The sequence below is a fragment of the Neomonachus schauinslandi genome, chromosome 3, assembly GCF_002201575.2.
Source record: "Neomonachus schauinslandi chromosome 3, ASM220157v2, whole genome shotgun sequence".
Lineage (NCBI taxonomy): Eukaryota > Metazoa > Chordata > Mammalia > Carnivora > Phocidae > Neomonachus > Neomonachus schauinslandi.
This window is the reverse complement of record NC_058405.1, coordinates 89,614,837-89,622,538: the sequence shown is the minus strand read 5'-3', so window position 1 is coordinate 89,622,538 and position 7,702 is coordinate 89,614,837. Positions and strand designations below refer to the sequence as shown.

Below are 7,702 nucleotides of genomic sequence, written 5' to 3'. Positions count from 1 at the left end.
CTCACCAAAATACTAGCCAATAGGATCCAACAGTACATTAAAAGGATTATTCACCATGACCAAGTGGGATTTATCCCTGGGCTGCAAGGTTGGTTTAACATCCACAAATCAATCAATGTGATACAATACATTAACAAAAGAAAGAACAAGAACCATATGATCCCCTCAATAGATGCAGAGAAAGCATTTGACAAAATATAGCATCCTTTCTTGATCAAAACTCTTCAGAGTATAAGGATAGAGGGTACATACCTCAATATCATAAAACCATCTATGAAAAACCTACAGCGAATATCATTCTCAATGGGGAAAAACTGAGAGCTTTGTCCCTAAGGTCAGGAACATGGCAGGGATGTCCACTATCACCACTGCTATTCAACATAGTATTAGAAGTCCTAGCCACAGCAATCAGACAACAAAAAGAAATAAAAGGCATCCATATCGGCAAAGAAGAAGCCAAGCTCTCACTGTTTGCAGATGATAGGATACTTTATGTGGAAAACCCAAAAGACTCCACCCCAAAACTGCTAGAACTCATACAGGAATTCAGTCAAGTGGCAGGATATAAAATCAATGCACAGAAATCAGTGGCATTCCTATACACCAACAACAAGACAGAAGGAAGAGAAATTAAGGAGTCGATCCCATTTACAATTGCACCCAAAACCATAAGATACCTAGGAATAAATCTAACCAAAGAGGCAAAGAATCTGTACTCAGAAAACTCTAAAATATTCATCAAAGAAATTGAGGAAGACACAAAGAAATGGAAAAACGTTCCATGCTCATGGATTGGAAGAACAAATATTGTGAAGATGTCAATGCTACCTAGAGCAATCTACACATTCTAAGCAATCCCCATCAAAATATCATCCACTTCTTTCAATGAAATGGAGCAAATAATCCTAAAATTTGTATGGAACCAGAAAAGACCCTGAATAGCCAGAGGAATGTTGAAAAAGAAAAGCAAAGCTGGTGGCATCACAATTCCGGACTTCCAGCTCTATTACAAAGCTGTCATCATCAAGCCAGTATGGTACTGGCACAAAAACAGACACATAGATCAATGGAACATAATAGAGAGCCCAGAAATGGACCTTCAACTAATGTTTGACAAAGCAGGAAAGAATATCTAATGGAAAAAAAATTGGACAGCCACATGCAGAAGAATGAAACTGGACCATTTCCTTACACCACACACAAAAATAGACTCCAAATGCTTGAAAGACCTAAATGTGAGACAGGAGTCCATCAAAATCCTAAAGGAAAACACAGGTAGCAACCTCTTTGACCTCAGCTGCAGGAACTTCTTCCTAGAAACATCGCCAAAGGCAAGGGAAGCAAGGGCAAAAATGAACCATTGGGACTTCATCAAGATAAAATGCTTTTGCACAGCAAAAGAAACAGTCAACAAAACCAAAAGACAACCGACAGAATGGGTGAAGATATTTGGAATGACATATCAGATAAAGGGCTAGTATCCAAAATCTATAAAGAACTTATCAAACTCAACACCCAAAGAACAAAGAATCCAATCAAGAAATGGGCAGAAGACATGAACAGACATTTTTCCAAAAAAGACAGCCAAATGGCCAACAGACATGAAAAAGTGCTCAACGTCACTCGGCATCAGGGAAATCCAAGTCAAAATCTCAATGAGAGACCCCCTCACACCAGTCAGAATGGCTAAAATTAACAAGTCAGGAAACGACAGATGTTGGCGGGGATGCAGAGAAAGGGGAACCCTCTTACACTGTTGGTTGGAATGCAAGCTGGTGCAGCCACTCTGGAAAACAGTATGGAGGTTCCTCAAAAAGTTGAAAATAGAGCTACCACATGATCCAGCAATTGCACTACTGGGTATTTACCCCAAAGATACAAATGTAGAGATCTGAAGGGGTATGTGCACCCGGAAGTTTATAGCAGCCATGTCCGCAATAGCCAAACTGTGGAAAGAGCCAAGATGTCCATCGACAGATGAATGGATAAAGAAGAAGTGGTATATATATATATACAATGTAATATTATGCAGCCATCAAAATGAACGGGATCTTGCCATTTGCCATGATGTGGATGGAACTGGAGGGTGTTATGCTGAGCGAAATAAGTGAATCAGAGAAAGACATGTATCATATGACCTCACTGATAGGAGGAATTCTTAATCTCAGGAAACAAACTGAGGGTCGCTGGAGTGTTGGGGGGGTGGGAGGGATGGGGTGGCTGGGTGATAGATACTGGGGAAGGTATGTGCTATGGTGAGTGCTGTGAATTGTGCAGGACTGTTGAATCACAGATCTGTACCTCTGAAACAAATAATGCAATATATGTTAAGAAAAAAAAAAAAGAAGAAGAAGATAGCAGGAGGGGAAGAATGAAGGTGGGGAAATCGGAGAGGTAGACAAACCATGAGAGATGATGGACACTGAAAAATAAACTGAGGGTTCTAGGGGGGTGGGAGGATGAGTTAGCCTGGTGATGGGTATTAAAGAGGGCACGTTCTGCATGGAGCACTGGGTGTTATGCACAAACAATGAATCATGGAACACTACATCAAAAACTAATGATGTGATGTATGGTGATTAACATAACAATTAAAAAGAATGTATATTCTATTGCTGTTGTTTAGAATGCTTTGTATGTCTGTAGGTCTGTTTGGTCTATAGTGTTGTTCAAGAAAAATTAATATTAATCTTTCTTAAACTCTTCCAAAATATTGGAAAAAAGAGAGTATTTCCAAATCAATTTTATGAGGCCAACATTACCCTGATGCCAAAGGCAGACAAGGCTATATAATAACAGAAAACTGTAGGCCAATATCTTTGATGAACATAAATGCAAAAATCCTTAACAAAATACTAGCAGACTGAACTCAACAGCACATTCAAAGGAACATACACCATTATCATGTGGGATTTGTTCCAGGGGTGGAAGGATAGTTCAATATGTTCAAATCAATTAATGTGATACATTACATTAACAGAATGAAGGATTAAAGACACATAACCACCTCATTTGATGCAGAAAAGGCTCTTGACAAAATTCAACATTCTTTTATGACAAAAACTTTCAACAAACTATGTATAGAAGGAATTTACCTCACTGTAATAAGGACCATATCTAAAATCCCACATGTAACATCATACTCAAATGTGAAAAACTGAAAATGTTTCCTCTAGTATCAGGAGCAAGACAAGGATGACTGATCTTGCCACTTCCATTAAACACAGTACTGGAAGTCTTAGGCAGAATAATTAGGTGAGAAATGAAAATAAGAGGCACCAAAATTGGAAAGGGAGAAGAAAAATTATCTTTGTTGGCAGATGATGATCTTATATGTAGAAAACTCTAAAGACATCATAAAGACTGTTAGAATCAATAAATAAATTTAGTAAATTTGCAGCATATAAAGTAGACATACAAAAAACCAGTTGTGTTTCTATATGCTAATGACTATCCAAAAAAAGAAGTCAAGAAAACAATCTCACTACTTCTTCTTGAGTCAGTTTTGGCATTTTATGTATTTCTAGGAATTTGTCCATTTGATCTATGGTATCTAATTTGTTTGCATAGAATTATTCATAGCATTCTTTCATAATCCTTTTAATTTCTGTAAGATTGGTAATAATGTCTCCACTTTCACGTTTGACTTTCACATCTGTATTTGTATATTCTCTCTCTTTTTTTAGTTATTCTAGGTAATGGTTAGTTCATTCTGTTGATATTTTCAAAGAATCAAACTTCTTGTTTCATTGGTTCTATTGTTTTTGTATTCTTTATTTTGAACATGACTTTCTAAATTTAGCAGTATTTATACAGATACTTTTGCATCCCCTAATTTCCCAAATAAACTGTTTCCTAGATTTTCCTCCTAGACTTTAGGGAGCCAGCAGATGGGTTAGAACAAATAAATGCAATAATTTGCAAATTAGGTCTGCTAGGCTCCATCTGGAATCAGGGACCAAAATCCTACACTGGGAATGCAGGGTACCATCTTCAAGACTTGAGAGCTGAGGAGGGTGGCCAAGGGTAAGTGAAAACACCACAAAGCTTTGCTACCATTTTAAGTTGCCTTTTTCTTGACCCACCATTCAATCGGTTGTTATAAATCTTTGATTGTTTTCCAGAGTTTTGACAAAGTAAATTCTGGCAATTGCTGCTTACTCTTTGATGTTTTTGTGGAGGGACAAGAGTTTAGAGCTACCTACTCTTATCAGTTTGCTGACTCACCCATCCAGACGTATTCCTGATACCAGAAGTTAATTTTATGATAGTGGTAATCATTTTAGCCTCAAGTTTCAGCTAGTTTATGAAACAACTAGGCTTTTGACTATGGGCAAACATATGTATTTTCTGCACCTTATTATAAACAGTAAAATGTTTATTTTTGCCAACAACTTTATTTACTCTTACTTCTTCCAAAACATAAATAGGAAGAGTATTTTTTAAAATTTTTTATTGTTATGTTAATCACCATACATTACATCATTAGTTTTTGATGTAGTGTTCCATGATTCATTGTTTGTGCATAACACCCAGTGCTCCATGCAGAACGTGCCCTCTTTAATACCCATCACCAGGCTAACCCATCCTCCCACCCCCCTCCCCTCTAGAACCCTCAGTTTGTTTTTCAGAGTCCATCATCTCTCATGGTTCGTCTCCCCCTCCGATTTCCCCCCTTCTTAAATATGAAGAGTATTAATGAAGTTGTTTAATTTAGCTTTTGGAGAAATGAGTGCTATTGTTCTTGGCTTGGCTGTCTGCAGTTTTTACTCAAGCCTGAACTCTGAGAAGCAAACTTTTTTTTTAAGTATTTGTAAAATGTTTATTTTTAATCTCTTTATCTTTTTCTTTTTTATTCTTTTCTTTTCTTTCTTTCTTTTTATTGAGATATAATTAACATACAGTGTTATTTTAGTTTTAGGTGTACAATAACAGAACAAAAAGACAACCTACAGAATGGGAGAAGATATTTGCAAGTTATATACCCAATAAGGGGTTAGTACCCAAAATATATAAAGAATTTATACAACTCAACACTAAAAAAACCAAATACTCTAATTAGAAAATAGACAGGGCGCCTGGGTGGCTCAGTCGTTGAGCGTCTGACTTCGGCTCGGGTCTTGATCCTGGGGTCCTGGGATCGAGCCCCGCGTCAGGCTCCCTGCTCAACGGGAAGCCTGCTTCTCCCTCTCCACTCGCCCTGCTTGTGTTCCCTCTCTCACTGTGTCTCTCTCTGTCAAATAAATTAAAAAAATCTTTAAAAAAAAAAAAGAAAGTGGACAGAGTTTCTGAATAGAAATTTTTCCAAAGACATACAAATGGCCAACAGATACATGAAAAGATGCTCAATATCACTAATCATTAGGTGATATGCAAATTAAAATCACAATGAGATATCATCTCACACCTGTCAGAATGGCTAAAATCAAAAACACAAAAAATAACAAGTTTTAATGAGAATGTGGAGGGAAAGGAACCGTTATGCACTATTAGTGGGAATGCAAATTGGTGTAGACACTGTGGAAAAGAGAATGTGGAGGGAAAGGAACCCTTATGTACTATTAGTGGGAATGCAAATTGGTGTAGACACTGTGGAAAACAGGATGGAGTTTCCTCAAAAAATTAAAAATCAATAGGATTGCCATATGATCCAATAATTCCACTACTGTGTACTTACCAAAAGAAAATGAAAACACTAATTTGAGAAGATATATGCACCCCTATGTTTAGTGCAGCATTATTTACAATAGCCAAGATATGGAAGCAACCCAAGTATCCATCCATAAGTGAATGGATAAAGAATATGTGGTATGTACGCACACACACACACACACGCAGAGAAATATTACTCAGCCATAAAAAATAAAATATTGCCATTTGCAACAACATGGTTGGGCCTAGAGGGTATAATGCTAAGTGATTAGCAAACTTTCTTTTCTTTTTTTTGCTGTCAAATGATCCTTTATTGAAACATTCTCCTTTGTGGTTAACTAGCTGGGCATTCCACCGCACCACTGTTGATGTCATCTATGATGTCATGAGGGTGGCGGCCATCAACATTGCAGCCCACAGACTGGGCAGTCCCCAGGATTTCTTTAATGGTTCCAGAGAGTTCTCTGGCTAAAGATCGGTGTCACATCTGTCAGGCAATATTGACAATCTCATCAAAAGTGATATTTCCACTGTGTTTAATGTTTTTCTGCTTCTTTCTGTCTCTTGGTGGTTCCTTGAGGGCTTTGATAATCAGGGCAGAGGCAGAAGGTACCACTTCAATCTGGGCCTGTCTGTTCTGAATGGTCAGTTTCACTGTAATCCTTAGACCCTTCCAATCACTGGTTGCCTTGGCGATGTCATCACCAACCTTTTTTGGAGACGGACCCAGCGGGCCAATCTTCGGGGCCAGGGCAGATGTGGCACCAACTTCGCCACCAGTGCACCTCAGGTACACGATTTTGATCTCGTTGGGGTCGAACTTAGGCGGCGTGGCAGAGGTGGCTGATGTCGGATGAACCGTTAGCAAACTTTTAAAAAAGTTTTACAATTAAGATCTTCCATTTAACAGCTGACTCAATTTAATGATGTCCAAAAGCATATTAAAATGCTCTCGCTTTGGGGCATTTGGGTGGTTCAGTCAGTTAAGTGTCTGTCTTTGGCTCAGGTGGTGATCCCAGGGTCCTGGGACTGAGCCCCGGGTGGGGCTCCCTGCTCAGTGGGGAGTCTGCCTCTCCCTTTCCCCTCCCTTTGCCCCTCATCCCCTCCTGTGCTCTCTCTCTCTTAAATAAATAAATAAAATCTTTAAAAATAAAATAAAAAAGTAAAATGTTTTTGCTTTGATAAGCTCTTCTTTTCTAGCATACAGATTTCAAGAAGGTTTAAAGAATGGAAGAGGTAACAAAAATAATCTTTGAGTTCAAACCCAATATAGCTAATACCGATAAACAAGAAACAGTTTGTCTTTAACTTACACTTAAAAACAGAAATCTTGTTTATGTTGATAATACAGCAGCATTCTAAAATTGAACTTCAATGCACAAAGGCCATGACCAGAGTTGACAGAAATACCTTGTGCCCCTTGTTAACAGTAGATCTTGCCTGGAAGGATTCCTTGCTCATCTCTTCTATTTCTTTACTATCACATATGTATTTATGGTATTTGTTCTTCAAACAGTAAGGGTATGTTTATCATAAGTATATTTTTCAGTTATCCCCCAGTTAAATTCACACTGCAATGTAGAACAGGCTTGTTTAAACTGAAAACACCCTTCTCTATCAAAGAAATTTTGAGAGATTTCTAGGGGATTGTAGTTTTATCTCTCTCTTTCTCACCTGCCACTCTAGATAAGCAGTAGCTCTGTGGAATGTGAAAGTAACATTGTAATATCCCTTTCTATTTCAGAAGACAATTTATATACTAATAGGATTCTGAAATTGTAAAATATTAGTGCCAAAAGTCCCTTAGAAAAAGATCTTTTACAATACCTCTATTTAAAGGCCAAGAAACTGAGTGTTAGTGAGGCATATTGACTTTTCCGAGGACACATTATGAGACAGGGCATGAGATGTTTATACAGTAATAATGGGGAAGTGAGGGATTAAATGCTGAAATGAGAACTATAGGTAATTGGAAAGAAAAAAAGAAGTAAGGAAAGAAAGAAGAAAGGATGGAAGGAAGGAAAGAAGGAAGGAAGGGAGGAAGGGAGGG

The 7,702-nt window shown here is 37.9% G+C and overlaps 1 pseudogene; it reads right to left on the bottom strand.

Moving 5' to 3' along the window:
- Positions 1–5,986: 5,986 nt before the first annotated feature.
- Positions 5,987–6,529, bottom strand: LOC110585738 (annotated as a pseudogene).
- Between the last annotated feature and the right edge of the window lie 1,173 nt (positions 6,530–7,702).